Raw genomic sequence first — 17,184 nt, 5'->3', positions numbered from 1 at the left:
AATGTGTGGCTGAGCCGAAGTGAGCTTCGTAGCCTTTTGAACTGCGGAGCTTGTTAGTTATATGCATAGCAACTATTGGTTTTGACAAAGAACAGTCTGAAAGGTCTTGGAAAGAGGAGGGAAATTGGGAGAGATTGGAACAGGCAGAGAGTAAGAAAAATAAAAAGAAGAGTAAAAGAATATTACAAGAGAAGAATGAATACAAGTGAGCCCTTCTGAATCCCTAGGAGGGAACAGTGTTGAGATTCAATAGGGCACAAGATTTAGACGAACCATAACCAGGTGATGCTCGTGCTGACCATGGTAAATGTGGGTTTACACTGTGATTTATAGCAGTGAAAATGTAATGCACATATGAGCATAGTATGTACACACAGAAAACACTCAATATAGAAAATAAAATAACACTGGCCAAAGTGAGGCTCTAAATCTATTATGTTCGTCAGCTTTATATGTACCTGTGGGCAAATGTGCCTGGGTCAATACTGAACATGTCTACTGGAGCTTACATTAAAACAAGACAGCTGACAGCACACACATTCGGATAATACCCTGTAAAGAAAGTAATTTCCAAACAAAAAAAGTTCCAAATAGCCTCACACTGAACCATACAAACACATTGTCCACATTGGATCCAAGAGTATTTATGCTTTGACCTTCAAGAATTGGGCAGTGTTTACTGACTGCATAGCCAACTAGCTTACTGCAGCAAAACTGAAGCCAGGGCCATTGTTCGGAATAAAAGAATTCAAAACCGCAAACGAGTCAAATTTGTTCCACATAAATCCAGTTGTATTACTACAAAGAGTGGATTGTATGCTGCAGATATGGTCACTGAATCCACAAGCACCACATCACTGCTGTACAAATGTTGAAAGTGCAATGTGAATAGAAGTTGTGCACACAACATTAATGAGTTTACCTATTTAGTTGTTGCAGCTTCAAATATTCTGCATGCCACAGTTATCAAATGCAATTATTAAAGTTCCATTAGTTCATAAGAGCAACACTAATTGTGTTTTAGCCGTGGTCCAAAAATAACAAGGGGCAAGGGGGAGTTGAAATGGTGTTGAGAAAACTAGTTAATTCCACACTAAAGCCCTCACTTGCAATTTAATGGAACAGGATGCATTTGGTGATATAAGCCAAATAAATTACCTCAATGTTGTCTGGTATTAAATATAACCACAGATTGCAACAAGCCTAAGATGACTCTCGATTCAGGATGCTTGGCTGGCAAGTCAAGAGAGCACACAAATGTAATCCAATGATGGTAAAACAGCAACTTTTAATTATGTTACATAACTGGCATTATACTGTATAAGGCAACCCTACAAACAAAACTGAATATGTATTCCATGAAAAAGGAAAGCAATTTGCAGATGACAAAGCAGCTTTTGCCTTACTAAAGTCTGGCATACATATTTAGAGGTAGTGGAGGGTGTAGTTTGTGATCTGAAAAAGGCAGATGTGTTAATTTAAACATCTAAATAATGGAAAAAAAGGGGATGAGAAGAGCAGGTTGAGGGAAATCTATGAAGGAAGGTGAGATGAAAGGGAAAGAGAATAGTCAAAAGGGCAAGCTGATTAAAGTATAGCACAGAGTATAATCAACCTTTAAGAATAATTACAATATATTTTAAAGGGGTGATTGAATGCAAAACCGATTTTACCTTGTCATTGTTGAATAATGACAGTTTAGTGGGTAACTAGGACATACATAGAACCTCAAAATCCCACTGACACCTCTTTCCTCTGCAAATCTCACAATTTGAAACTGCCTCTGAAAATGGGCAAATCTCAACGAGCCGCCTAGTTGACGTCAACTCGGTGGCTCCTCCTCATTTGGCTCTAGTCTCTATCTTTGTCACGCCCAAACATTTACATAGGCCACTAACTGATCTGAGGTCAGTTAGTCTTCTAAATCTAGGTCGCACAAATCTCAGACACTTTTTACATTGTTCGCCTGCTCTTGCATTACTAAATTCACTTCTGAGACTTTTTTATGCGAGAAATCAACTATGTAGAGGTCAAATATGGGCCGTTTTACGAGAATTGATAGCTAATTGCAAATTTTGTCCGACTGTGTGTCGCAGTTCATCAGGAGTTCAGCAGGCTACGTGACAGCGGCCAGTGCTGCCTCGCCGCCCGGCGTGTCCTACCTTATAGACCCCGGCTCGCTGTGAGCTAGCTGGATCTCCGTCACGAAGGGAAGCCCGCGACGCTCCATACCCGCGCAAAGTCACCGTTTCTGGGTTACTGGACTACAAAATGCCGAGGCCCTGATGGAGCTCCAGGGCCTGCAGCTAGCCGCGATTCATAGGATTGAAGGGACAGTAGCAGCTAACGAAATCCCTAATGTTCACAAAAATGCATTAAATTGAAATCGGACACCATAGTTAGCTTTATAAGACATTGGGGTACATGTTACGTAAGTGGCGTGATGAAATTCAAACTGTAAATACACGAAAATGATGCCGAAAGTGAAGCTAACTAGCCGCGATCTGTAAACATAGGATTGGAGGGACAGTAGCAGCTAACGAAATCCCTAATGTTCACAAAAATGCATTAAATGGAAATCGGACACCATAGTTAGCTTTATAAGACATTGGGGTACATGTTATGTAAGTGGCGTGACGAAATTCAAACTGTAAATATACGAAAATTATGCCGAAAGTGTAGCAACGATCTTTCCCCATAGGATTAAATGGGACACATAGCTAGCCTAGCTTGCAGCTCCGGAGCTCCGCGGAGCCCCGAGACCCGAGCCCCGGTCGTCCAGTAACCGAGAACCGGTGACTTTAACTGGGTATGGAGGTTGCCGCTTTCTCGTCAGACTGCGTGGAGCTCCTAAAGTCCGACACGTCTTACTAAATTTGCAATTAGCCATCAATTTTCGTAAAACGGCCCATATTTGAGCTTTATATAGTTGATTTCTCGCTTAAAAAAGTCTCAGAAGTGAATTTAATAACGAAATAGTCCGACAACAATGTATAACTTTGCAGTGTCTGAAATATGAGACCTGCTGTTTCGTCTCCAATGTGTTTCCATGGGGTTCGCTCAAACCAATCAGCGCGCAGCTCATCTAAATATTCATGAGCATACCATATTTGGAAGAAAAGCTCTTGTTCCAAATAGAGCCATATTCACATGGTAGTTAAGGGCCTAATAAAATAGCATTTGGGCAATTTTCAGCCCAACCAATGTTACATACCCTATTAGGAGACCTTAAGGAACAGTGTAAAATACCCTATATAATCACTCAATCACCCCTTTAAAAATAGTTTCTTTGAGTGTTTTACTTTCATGTACTTTACAGTGGTATCATACTATACAAGTGGTTAGATGCTCTCCTACATCCATGCTCTCTGTTCTCAAGCCCCTGATTGTTTCTGGGCTTTTCTGTGCCCCTCTCTTTACTCATTGTCATATTTTTCTCCTTTTTCTCTCTACCGCCTTCTCCCATATCACTACATTCCACAATCCCTAACTTCTTCTACTTCACTGTAGTCTGAAATTACCGTTGTTTTTTTCCCTTGTGCACCTTCCCCTCCTCCCATCCTCCCAGCCCCTTTCCATCCAGCTCCTTTTCTCCTATTCTCTCAATTCACCTTTAGTTACTTGCTCTCTGTCTGCCATACCTCATTTCAGTCTTGCTACAAGTTCACTTCTTCTGCAGAGCAGAGCAACAAAACATCAACTACTGTCAGAACTGATGGGATGGTTGAATAAGAGAGCAATGGTTGAGTGGTCATGCTGACCCTGGGTGTCAACTTTAAAACAATAAGAAAGACGGGGAGTGAGAAAACAAATGTGGAGACAAGGTAAACATTGCTCTCATCCTTGAAGCTAAATTTAAATGTGAATGACAGAAAGGGAGAAAACAAAAGAAAATGTTTGTGTCTAATGAGAGCTCTGGGAGGAAAGACAATATGCTGATGATATCATGATGGCCTCGAAAATATGTCCCATTCTCACCCCTACCATCACCCAGTTTTTCCTCTGGACTGACAAGTCCTGCCTACGGCTGCTTCCACCATCATTAGCTGATGCCCAGTATTCTGCAGCCTTCAAACAAGACTTAACGACTAGCTCGTTTAGATAAACCTGTCACTGTGGTGGCTCTGCAAATGTCATGTTGTATGACTAACATTATCCTTATTGCAAAAGAACAGCTCGCGGGCTAAAGTCTGCGTCGCTCTGCTTCGACGAGCTGGCCTGGACACGTTTAGCAAGTCATTTTCTGTGTTCTCTGCAACATTATGGCTCCAAATGGTAACATCCCCCAAGAGGGACTTATTTTTTTGTGGTATTTGCATCTAAGAACATTTGCGGTTGATACTGTCGTTACAAGGGGCTGCTTTGTGTCTTAGTAATTTGTGTAAATCTAATGCAGTGCGACAGAGCCCCTTAGGGAAACTGGCGTTGTCCAATGAGGTTGAAATGAACAAAGCACAGTTTTGAGTTCAGTTTGGGGTTGAATGTCATGGACAGAAAACATGGATGTGATGACTTCGCTTCCACTTTCTTTAGTCATAGAGTTTTTTGTTTTTTTAACACCAGCTAAAAGTTGGCCATTCCTGTGATGGTAAATTGTGCTCACTGCAACAATGCAAATATGTTTTTATTTGGTTACCATATGTCCTAGTATTTAGATGAAGAATTATAAGAAGTTTTCAGACCATTTGCTTAAATATTCACTAAACCATATTTTTATTTGGATCAAGTGACTAGTAATGTCAAAGGAGTCACTTATAGTGACAAACCCACAGAGAATGATCAACTCTGCTTGTAATTTACGTAATTGTTTAGATTTTACGACCCCTAACTTTACTGTTCTGGGTGACTCTTACCGCTCTCATCAATCCAAATTCCATCCTCAGTAGCCAGATGTTTTTAGTGAAAAGGGTTTGATGAAACCCCTGCCTGCGACCTGGCCATCATAGCTGGTAGTGGATCATTTAGGCACTAAAGAACCAAAACAGAACTGAAAGCAGAGTAAATATTGGGGTTGCATTGGGTAGACGGAAAAACTGACTCCAAATAATTGCTGATGTTGCCCTGTGTCTGCTGGATGTGGTGACATGTTTGCCACCACAACATTATAAGGTGAACGTATGTTAATGTTGTTGTTTTTTTAGCTTTTTTGGCTGCCCCCAAGTGGCCAAAAAACAAAGAAACAAATTTATTACGTATTGCTGTTTAAGGTAACAGTAGTAATACCACAGTGTAAAAAGTAGTAGTCCTACAGAATTCTCAAACTGTTAAAGTATATACACTGTTATGTATACAGTAAATTGTACTTGATGTAGAAGTACATGTAGCATAACATTGGAGTCTATGAAATACCTCATAATTGTACTTAAAGGGATACTTCACCGATTTAGCATTAAGCTTTGTATCAGTAGAAACACGGTAGTATTTTCGAATGACCGTGCTTACCTCCTTCATGTCCCCCTGAGACGAGAGATCTCTGTATTGTGGGTCTGGAAAAAAGCCTCTGATGACGCAAAAATCATTGTTTTCTGTCATCTGAGGCATTTTTGCCCAGAGGCAATGGACTACAGCCAGTAGTAGGAGCTACTTCCGCATGTTTTCAACCCGCCCATAGGGGGTTGGACTGTCGTCTTTCTCCGAGGTATTGCCGAAGCAAAATGAGCGTCAGCCATCTTGAATCTTCGCTAAACTTTTGAGAAGCATATTGAAACTTTCTCAGCAGAAAACTTTTAAAACAATTAAGTGCATTCAAACTACCACACATGTGTACCACCGGGATACATTGGTACAGATCGGAGAATATGCAGGACACTTTATTACAGACGGAATACTTGACACACTACGAGAACTTCGCCCGCCTGCTATCGAGACCAACGGTGTTGCTCAATGCCTCTGGCCGGTAAAGGGACATCATCAGCGGGGAACGTGTAATGAATGCTGGTGGAAAGCTGCTGCTCTGTCGCTGGTTAAGACTAGTGGAGGTGGCCTGTGTTAACACGGACTGCCTGGTGCAGAAATGGGGTGCTTGTATCTAACTAACTGCTATTTGCTGGTGGAGTTTGTGACTGTTAAATGCCGACCATTCTACATTCCATGTAAATTTACAGCTGTGTTTATACTCGGTGTTTACAGCCCACCAAGCGCTAATGCTAGTATGTGTTAGCTGAACTTTACGGAGCATATAATGTGTGTGCACTAAATGTAGCCTGTTTCGTATGTCGTTTTTATATAATGTCGTTTTTATATATTTTAAATGTGTAACAACACTAGAGCCACGGTGAAACGTTGTTTCGTGTATATGGTTGAAATGACAATAAAACACACTTGAGTTGAGTTGACTGTCTCACTGTCTGTCTGTCTGTAAATGGTAGGCGTGGCTTGAGAGTAGATGCTAAAGCAGCGAAGCAAGTGCATTCTGGGATTTGGTGTCTTTAAATCACATGAGCCAAAAACACATTTTCGGGCTTTTCTCGGCCTAGAAGCCACCAATTTCTAAAAATAATTCACATTTCTACTACATAAGTGACCCAATTTAAAGATATATTCATCTTTTCAACGATGTAATATCCCTTTAAGTACAGTACTTGAGTTAATTTACTTTGTTACATCAATCTCTGTAAAGGACAGAAAACTGCTGAGGCTACCTGCTTATACCAGCCTGTCTCACTGAGTCATCATAAAAAGGTTGGCACTTTGTGTCATAATACTACCTCACATTACCTCCTAACATTTTGCTGTTATAGACCAGGCATTTAAATCTATATTATACCCCTCTCACACCCAGGGCTCAACCAGGGTTGAACCAAGGTTGACGGTGTGTTTGAATGGGTTAACCTCAGGGTAGGACAAGGGTCGATTTCAATGTGAATTGCACAAGACAAGGGTCGCTAACAGCCAAGGCGGGACAAATAATGTGATTGGTTCGAAATGAGAGGTGGCACAGTCGTCATAGGTCGCCGCACACTTTGAAAACACAACAACAACATAGATTTTTCCTACTTACAGCCTACTTCCTTGTCCAGTTGCTGCAATGAAATGCAGAGGAGAAATCAGTCTGCACAAAATGATCTGATAAGTGTTTCATGGTTATTTATTTGTACTTTAGAATGTATTCACTGCCAAAGAAACATAAAATAATAATAATTGTATTTATTTTTCTCTACTGTACAATGAATAATTCAAGTAGCTACAAAACATTAGTTCTTGAGGTATATAGCTGAACTGGAGTATATGATGTTAGCTGTTCACTGAATATGACGTGTAAACTGCCCCTCCCATTTCTAGCAAGGTAATTGTTATGCATTGCTCCCTGCTTGTGACCCAGGTCGTACCTGAATTGTCAGGACCTGTGGGCTGTGTCACAAAAGTAGAATTTATGAATCCAGGATAACTGATAAAGCGAGGCTTGACCTAGTCTAATCTCTGCATCCTGGCTTGGTGCGTTTCACGCCGGGCAAGCCAGGCTGAGGAGGTGCGACTAGGTCGAGCCAGGCTGAAGTAATTATGCGCGTTCACGGCTTTCCTTAACAGACTGCGAGGTCGATCACAGATTTACTGATGCTAAAATGGAGAATATATATATATATATATATATATATATATATATATATATATATATATATATATATATATATATACTTAGGTGCTTCTGCTTTCGTGAAAACCGAGTCAAGGCTTAAGTCATCCAGGATAACTGGAAAAATGCTGGCTTAATATGCTATCTAGGTTTTGTGAAATAGCCCTTAGGGATATACCCATGTTGACTGGCTTGGTTTGAATTTCTAAAAGAAGGGTTGAACACTGACCAAGGTCCAAGCCCTACTCATTTGTGTGAAAGAGGGATTAGTTTCTATTTAGGAAGAGACAATGGATGGAATTCACAATGGCAGCCTTGAAGAGGTCAATTCAAAAATGACTCCTTAAGCCCTGTTGAGGGAAAATAAATGACTGAATTGAATTTTTATAAAACAACTAACTGGGAAAAAAAGATTTAATAGGGTATAGGGAGATTCTATTGTACATAAACAGTTTGCGGCCATGTTCAAATGGAGAATAATGGTAAACATAAACGCAATGCTGTCTCTTGGGCACAAAACTTTATAACAGTAGCATATACTTTCAGTGGGTTTAAAGGTGTGGGTAAAGTAATTATCTTTTACTCCAATTGCATTTCCCTAGCTGTTAACACATTCATTTATTCATTTCAATGAAGGACAAAAGGAAATCACAGATCCTGATACCTGGCCAAGTAATCTGTGGAGTCTTCCAAAAGATAATTGGGGAAAGAGAGACAGCAGGTAATGGCAGCGACACCGAAGCAAAGGGACAAAAAATTGACCAAGAAGGGCGAGAACTAATAGTAATCTCAAGAGATGTGAGTCCGTGTTGTGCCTACTGCTTAAGAATTTAGAGGCTGGAGAATCTGCTGTGGCAAAAGGTACTTTGGGTGTGTGTGAGAAAGACAGAGTGACTCCTCGTTCCCCTTTGGTATCTATGGTCAAATACTCTGAGAGCAGTAATAAGCTAAATGAAGCACTATGTTTCCTCTCTTCATTAACTAAATTCAGTTAAGAATGTCAACGTAATTTTGGCCGTAAATACTCACTGTAAGGTGGTTCTTAAAAAGGAGACACCTACTGTAGCGGGAACTCCCACAGAAGAGGATTTGAGTACTTTAATTTAGTCTATATTATGGCTGTCAGCATTAACACGTTAATCGCATGGCATGCCGCCATTTATTCATTTATTTTACACTTCACTTGGCTTCGCTTCGTTCCTAACAGGCTACTATTTTGACCCTTTGCCGCACCTTTACTTATCATCAAGCTGCCATACTTCCTCGTAACACATCACTACTGCAGGCATGATGGAGAAAGACAGCAGCAACACAATTCTCCAGACAGCTCAGTAGACAAGTCGAAAGCCATATGCACATTGTGTAAAGCCGAATTAAAATATCACCAAAGCATGTCAAGCTTGAGCTACCACCTACGAGCTAAGCATAGTACAGTTAACGTGACTCAGGTTGATGCTAGCGGGCTCAGGCAAAGCACCACCCTGGAGAGTGCTAGTTGCCGACCTGTGGATGAAACCAAATCCCCAAAAAATGACTACAGCTCTTGCGAAATGGGTGGCAACTAACTGCAGACCCGTCAGCATCGTAGAAGACTCGGGTCTTAAAGACGTACTATGGTTGGCATGTTCTGACCCGTCTTATACATTGCCGTCGAGGGGGACAGCAGCCCCACGCACACACAGCCTGTACGACACGGAGAACGCAGCCCAACTGGAACTGCTGCAAAGTGCAAACGCTGTCTCATTAACCGGTGATCACTGGACGTCAGTGAGTAATCAAAATTATTTAGGAGTTACTGCACACTATATTGACTCTAGATTCAAATGTGTGACTAGATTCACACATTTTTCTTTTGTTTATAGTAAATAAATAAATAAATAAATAATAAATACAAATCTTAAAGTCAAGTTCATAAAGTAACTTTCTTTGCATTCATTTGATTCCCAATCAAGATACACTGGTAAGAATTGCTTTCCATTGTTAATATGCACTTAGAAACTGTTCTGAAATGCAAAATAATAGAATTTGAATCATGTGATAAAACATGCGATTAATCGCGATTAACTATAGAAATTCAGCGATTAATCGTGATTAAGAAAAACTGTATCGTTTGACAGCCCTAGTCTGTATAGATATTGTCACCCAGATAGCGTCACAGCCGTGCAAGATTCAGTCACAAAACTTTACAGGTGTAGTTGAAGACAAAATTAAGGCAGAGTTCGAAGATGGGTGTGGTCCGAGCAAGGGTGCCGGAAGTAGGGTGGTAGGGAGTAATGATAGGGAACATTGCTTCCACTCTTTACCCCCCTGGCTATGGCGTCAAAGCTGGTGTTATCCCATCCGAAGAGGGTTCAGCTTTGATTCACCACCACAGTCACACTATATCCCAATAGCCACTGAGAGTCAATGCACAGTGGTTCTGAGTTGGATTATGTTGTGTTAAGAAGGGTGATAACTGTTAAGCATTTTTATGATTTGCCTTTATTTTGACATAGCTACAAGCTCTTATGTATAATGAAGGGATTGGTTGAATTTTCATTAATTCCTGCAAAAACATGATTCATGAACAGACTGTTCAATGCGGCTTTAAATGGAGTTCCCAGGGAAACCAGGCGACAAGGACTGTCTTTTCTTAAAAGGGAAAGGAGGGTTTGTACTTGTGACAATAGCCAGCCACACAATGCTTTTGTGAAATTCAAATGTGTGTCTAAAATGCAGATCAAGAGAAAAACACAGTATATGCATTTGAGGCAGAAACAATTGGAGTACAATTCCTGCCATGCAAAAGGTAAACAAAGTGACAGTCAGAGATAGAGAAGGATGGGGAGACACCAGACACACAGACAGAAAGAGAAAAAGCCTCTTCTCTCTGCTCTTCTGCCAGCAAGAAGCAACTCTATTACATAACAGTCTCACATGCTTTTAAGGAAGAAGCACACGTTCCCCTGCACCTGAAATCTCATGGCGGGGTGGGAGAAGTTGGGGAGAGCAGGGGTGGCATGACAAGGAGAGTGAGGAACAAAATACAGATGTCAGTTGACAGATTGTTGGACTGCCATTTTTGGAGGCTTGAAGACATCAGCCAATCACTGTAACTCACACTGATTACAACTAATACAGCTACTTTACTGTCAGTAATATAAATAATAATAATAATAATAATAATAATAAAGCTTTAACATGTTCTACCTTTGCTTTTATCAATGCTTTGTATTGAGTAGAAGTCTTTGGTTATAAGTTTAGGGGGTTAAAGAAAATTTTGTTTCAAGTTGTTGATTGTCAAATGTGTAATTACAGAGAGCAGTTGTTGGCAATGGAAATCTTAGATCTCAGGCTCCTTCCAACAATGCTCATTAAATTTGTGTCAAAAGAAAATCACGTAAAACAAAAAGATGGGATTCTAGGACATCATGGACGGGCCCTCGCACCTCCTTGCACGTTGGGGTTATTGGCGGACGCCACTCCTTGCGGCCGTGCATTTGCGCGGCACTCAGACACTGCTAATCGTCACCAATGAAAAGGGAACTCTGCTGAGTTCAATGATATCTCACACAACACTCTAGGTCATACAGTTCTTTAGCTGTGAAAGGGGGCGTGGTTAACGCATAGGGGGCAGAGCATAGGGGGTGGGCCAAACCATGACCAATGAAAATGGAACTCTCTGCTGAGTTCAGTGATACCTCACACAAGACTCTACCTTAAATGGTTCAAAAGCCATAAAAGGGGGCGCGGCCTGTGTACATGGGCATGGTTAAAGTATAGAAGCCGGCTCAGTATCACATGTAGACCACACATTATAAGTTTCATGTAAATCGGATGATGTTTGTCATATAAGGCGGATTTCCTGTTGCCAGCGGGGGGGCACTATGACCAAAAGTCAATTTTGGCCTACAGATGTCCTCAGGCCTGGACCCTTGTCAATTGTGAGAAATTTCGGGCAGATATGACAATGTATACTAAAGTTACAACAACTTCTTCCTTCATCGATAAATGCTCAAAATGGCCGCCACGCCCACACCGTTGGACGAAAACTCAAGCTTTTAATAACTTTTCATCGTTGAGGTCTTGAGATGGCACAAAATGAATTTGAAGTCGATCGGATGAAATCTCTAGGAGGAGTTTGTTACCTCAGAGATACCTCGGAATACATATCTCCAACACCCTCACCTGGCGCCACAACACCTTGACCACATCAACGCCTTTATTTCCTGAGGAAGCTGAAGAAGGCAAGGCTGGATATGAACAGGTGCGTGGTGGAGAGCACCCTGTCCTCCTACATCACTGTGTGGTAGGGCAGCTGCACAGTGGCAGAGGAGATGCTGCAGAGGGTGGTAAGGTCTGCACAACGAACCATTGGATGCGACCTACCAGCCCTCTCAGACATTTACACAAGCCGATGCAGAGGCAGAGTGACCTGTATCATGAGAGACTCCACCCACCCTGTACACGGGCTGTTTTCCCACCTCCCCTCAGGCAGAAGGCTGCGTTGCATCCAGGCAAGGACCACCAGGCTGAAGAACAGCTTCTACCCGGATGCGGTCAGACTGATAAACTCCTCCACACTGTCATGCCTTTGAGTCATCTCAAGAAATAGCACTGCACTTTACTTTACTTGCTGCTATTCTGAAACTGTCTTTGTTAATTATTTTAACTGGTGATGGCGCAGTGGATATGACACGTGCCTTTGGTGTGGGAGATCTGGGTTCGATTCCCACTGTGATACATCAACCTATGTGTCCCTGAGCAAGACACTTAACCCCTAGTTGCTCCAGAAGCGTGCAACCTCTGATATATAGCAATTGTAAGTCGCTTTGGATAAAAGCGTCAGCTAAATGACATGTAATGTAATAATTTTATTTAGGGCCCGAGCACGAAAAGTGCGAAGGAACCTATTGTTTTTGTAAGGATTATTATTATTCCACCACGTCACTCGCATTTTTGAGGGGTTTAGCATGCTGGAAAACTCACAAAAATGTACACGTGTCAGACATGGCAAAAACTACAAAGTTCTGTAGTGATTGGACTTGAGCGTTGCCAGTGGGCTCCATAGCGCCCCCTAACGAGCTTCGGAATTCTGAAAAAAATGAGAAGTTAATATACCAAATTTTACATAGGTCTCATCTTGAAGTCCATGGAGCATTTTTTTTAAACTTTTCCACCTAACAGGAAGTCGGCCATCTTGGTTTTCGTGCAAAATTTTTCATTTTACGAACTGGTGTTTTAGGACTTTAGGATGCACGAAAACTCTCGAAGTTGTGCAGCCATGTGCAGAATAGGAAATTCTTTGATCTGAGTTCACATTTAGACTTGAGAGTGGTATGGTTGCTCTATAGTGCCCCCTAATTGGTTTTAGCACTTGGGCACATTTTTGACAGCCTCAATATATATGAAAACTCACAAAAATTAGCGCCCACAGCGATTTGGCCCATATCTGTAAGCGGGCTCCATAATGCGTGGAAAGCCTTAACTTGGACATAGTTGCTCCAGTATTCACCAGATTTACTACACATATTTCTCTAATCATTGCGGACATAATTCCAATTTACCTTCATTAGCTCCGCCCCAATCAGAAGGTGGCCATTTTTAATTTATTCATTTTTCATGTGTTTTACATTCTTTCGAACTCCTCCTAGACGGTGATTCCGATCTTCACCAAACTTTGCAGGTACTATCTATGGACCCTCATGTCAAACACTTATCAAAAGAATTTTGACAGTTGAAAATATGCGAAAGTTAGGGGGGACCAACTTCCTGTAGGTGGCTGTTGAAACAGGAAGTTGCGTATCTTGACCACAGTTATTCCGATGATCACGAAACTTGACAGTTATTCCTCATAGGGGGTTGAGCATCCATGCAAAAGTTTGAGTGAATCGGCCATTAGGTGGTGCTGTTTATTTTTAATAATCTTTAATTAATTAGCCACATCGCGATACATGGGAAACCTACTTTGTCTAACTCCTCCTGGGCCGTGAGTCCGAAAACTTGTGTATAGACTCGGTGTATGGTCATGACAAAAACTTGTGCAAGTTATAGAGGACCAACTTCCTGTAGGTGGCTGTCGAAAGAGGAACAAAAGTTATTCTGATTTACATGAAACTTAGAATATGTGGTCTACATGTGATATTGAGCCGCCCCCTATACTCTAGCCACGCCCATTTTCATAACTTGTGAACCGTTTAAGGTAGACTCAGCAAAGAGTTCCTTTTTAATTGGTGATGTTTGCCCCGCCCCATATGCTTAAGCCATGCCCCCTTTAATAACTAATGACCCGTTTCTTGTACACTATTGTGTGAAGTATCATTGAACTCTGCAGAGTTCCCTTTTCATTGGTGATGATTTGCAGTGTCTGAGTGCCACGCAAATGCACGGCCGCGAGGAGCGGCGCCCGCCAGTACCCCCGAAGTGCACCGAGACTTGAGTTCTTATTTCGTTCTCCTCATCCTCCCGTGTTGTGAGAATGACAAATAAAGTATCTATAAAGTATCTATCTAAAGTATAGCACCTTGACTTTTAGGCCTACTTCCTGTTGCCACTAGGGGGCGCTATAACTTTGAGTCAATATCGGCCTGTAGATGTCCTCAGGGTTGGACTCCTGAAACGTTTCGAGCCAATTGGTCAATGTACACTCAAGTTACACCCACAGCCAGGCTCTATGACGAAAACTCAATCTTTTAATAACTTTTCATCTTTAAACTCTTATCTTAAGATGGTACAGACCAAATTTGAAGTCGATTGGATCAAATCTCTAGGAGAAGTTTGTTAAAGTACGACATGTGGAAATGGCCAAAAACACACTAATTTCGAACTTTCAATTCAAAATGACGGACTTCCTGTTGCGTTAGGGGTATGGCTCCAATGAGCTTTTTGTATGTCTTGACATGTTACATACTATGTGTACCACGTTTCGTTAGTCTACATTAAACGTACTGCAGGGGCTCAATTTTTTCAATTTTGTAGGGGGTGCTAAGGTAGGAGAATAAAAACAGATCAAGAGAAAGCCACTGATTTTTTTGATTTTGATTTATAGTAAAATACACTATGCACCCTCATGTTGGAAAACATGTTGGATGGTCAGACAAGTTAGGGGTGTAGGGTTAGGAAATAAAAGTGAAGAGAGTTGAACTTTTTGATCATAAGTATCGTAAACAAGGGCTCTATGTGCAGTATATCAAACCCTACGGAGCCCCCCTGGTCCCACTTTGTCAAAAAAATTAATTATAACTATCTCGTGGCCTCAAGATACTATCTCGTGGCCTCAAGATAGCTATCTCGTGGCCTCAAGATACTATCTCGTGGCCTCAAGATAGCTATCTCGTGGCCTCAAGATACTATCTCGTGGCCTCAAGATAGTAACTCGTGGCCTCAAGATAGCTATCTCGTGGCCTCAAGATACTATCTCGTGGCCTCAAGATACTATCTCGCCGAACACCGGCATTAAGCCGGCCGGCGGGGGCCCTCCGATGGTGGGTCACGTTTGCAAATCAGTCAGTGGAAAGTGTTGGAGAACCGCAGCTGCGTTACGGTAAAAGCTGTCAAAAGTGTCCGGCCGTGGTCTCCAGAGGTCGGTCTCACTGCCCCAAGACTCCTCGTTGCAGTTCTCTGGAGGCCTATGTTTTCAAAAACTGGGTTTCCGAAATCGTGCAGAAGGTGGCTGGGAGAGTGAGCCGGGCTTCTTACCCATTTAAAGTTTGAGAATAGGTTGAGATCGTTTTGGCCCCAAGACCTCTAATCATTCGCTTTACCAGATAAAACTGCTAGACTCTGAGCGCCAGCTATCCTGAGGGAAACTTTGGAGGGAACCAGCTAGGGGGAAGTGTCAGACCTCTGCCCGCTTATGGTGCACCTTCCCTGGGGTAAATTAAAGGGTGCTTCGGTGGGATTTTCTTCCAAGTTTTTGGACCGGAGAAGGGTAGGGGGAAGCAGCAGACCTCTGCCCGCTTATGGTGCACCTTCCCTGGGGTAAATCGAAGGGTGCTTCGGTGGGATTTTCTTCCAAGTTTTTGGACCAGGGAAGGTCCTCCCTGAGCTCGCCTTAGGACACCTGCGTTACCGTTTGACAGGTGTACCGCCCCAGTCAAACTCCCCACCTGCCACTGTCCCCGGAGCGGGTCACGCCCGGTGGGGCCGGGCGCTTGACACCAGAAGAAATCTTGTAGGCTGCATATCCATAGTCCTATATAATTCTTCTTCATATTTTATAGCCTATATTTATACTTTTTACATGTATATACTTGTTTATTTACCAACTTCTATTATTATTTATATTCCTTTAAATGTCTTGATGTGCACATCAACTGTGACACAAGAATTGTCCCCCGGGTTATCAATAGCATCAATAAAGATCAATAAAGTATTTCTGATTCTGATTTTAAGTTAGCCTATAGTGGAGTGTGCAGACTGGTTCATTAATTATTGAAGTGTTTCACATTTTTGGGGAGAAAAGCTGCTCCATTGTGCATTCTCCTTTTATATACACTTATCTTGAGGCCACGAGTTACTATCTTGAGGCCACGAGATAGCTATCTTGAGGCCACGAGATACTATCTTGAGGCCACGAGATACTATCTTGAGGCCACAAGTTACTATCTTGAGGCCACGAGATAGTGTCTTGAGGCCACGAGATACTATCTTGAGGCCACGAGTTACTATCTTGAGGCCACGAGATAGTGTCGTGAGGCCACGAGATAGTTATAATTAATTTTTTTTGACAAAGTGGGACCAGGGGGGCTCCGTAAAATCCAGTGTCCATTGGGCAAAATTCAAACAAAACTACAGCCACACTAATGGCTTTGTGAGGCTGTACTTTTGCACAGCGGTGCTTTTAGTGGGCAATAGGACCAAAAATCATATCTCTGTGTTTTTGGCTGAATGGCGATAGACAATATATATCTCATTATTTTCTGCAATGTGAGCTAAATGTTTAGTTTTAAGTCAAAGCCACATGTAGATGTCACAACCACTTTTATTAAAACAGACTGTGATAAAATGCAAAGACAGGGTTTCCTGTTTGAAAACATGCAGCTGCAACACATGTAAATAAATATAATTAAATAAATAGCACATATTAAATAAAAACAGACCTGATCCAGAATGATCCAGTTGATTTTCAACAACAACAAACTGATTGAAAGAGAAGAGAGAGAGAGAGCTCATAGAGGAGAGTGGGAGTGTGCACTAGACTGAAGTGTATGATACAAAAACTTTCTTTGATCATAAAACTGACTGTTTCTGTACAATTTTCTGGTTTATCCATGAAGTGTATGAACTACACTGCAGACTGAGTTTCTATACTCACAAGGCTCATTATGAGCGGGTCCAGCTCGAGTTGCATGTGCTTCGGCAGGTCATCGGCGTTAAATACGTCTTGTGTATGAAATGTCTGTGTTGTCACTGCGCTGCATCCTTACGAACTATGATAATCTGGTCACACCTCTCGCCTGCGTCTAGGTGCCATCTCACTCGTTCTTACTCATAGAACTAAAGTAACATCCAGTTCTGTTGCCGTGGCAGCTGCCAACAGAACATTACTAGTGGAAACACTGGTACAAATACAGGTTTCCTCTCCTGCTTAACAAAATATACAGCTGTGCAAATAACAATTAAAAGTATAG

At 41.8% G+C, this 17,184-nt stretch overlaps 1 long non-coding RNA gene across 1 annotated transcript; it reads left to right on the top strand.

Annotated features, from left to right (window-relative positions):
* The first annotated feature begins 2,169 nt into the window (after positions 1-2,169).
* LOC116052763 lies at positions 2,170-15,369 on the top strand. The gene is made up of 3 exons (XR_004105641.2): positions 2,170-2,182; positions 10,222-10,226; positions 15,234-15,369. It is a non-coding gene; the product is annotated as an uncharacterized LOC116052763 (long non-coding RNA).
* The last annotated feature ends 1,815 nt before the right edge of the window (positions 15,370-17,184 follow it).

This window comes from Sander lucioperca, chromosome 13 (assembly GCF_008315115.2).
Source record: "Sander lucioperca isolate FBNREF2018 chromosome 13, SLUC_FBN_1.2, whole genome shotgun sequence".
Lineage (NCBI taxonomy): Eukaryota > Metazoa > Chordata > Actinopteri > Perciformes > Percidae > Sander > Sander lucioperca.
The sequence above is the reverse complement of the archived record's forward strand: the minus strand, read 5'-3'. Positions and strand labels throughout refer to the sequence as shown.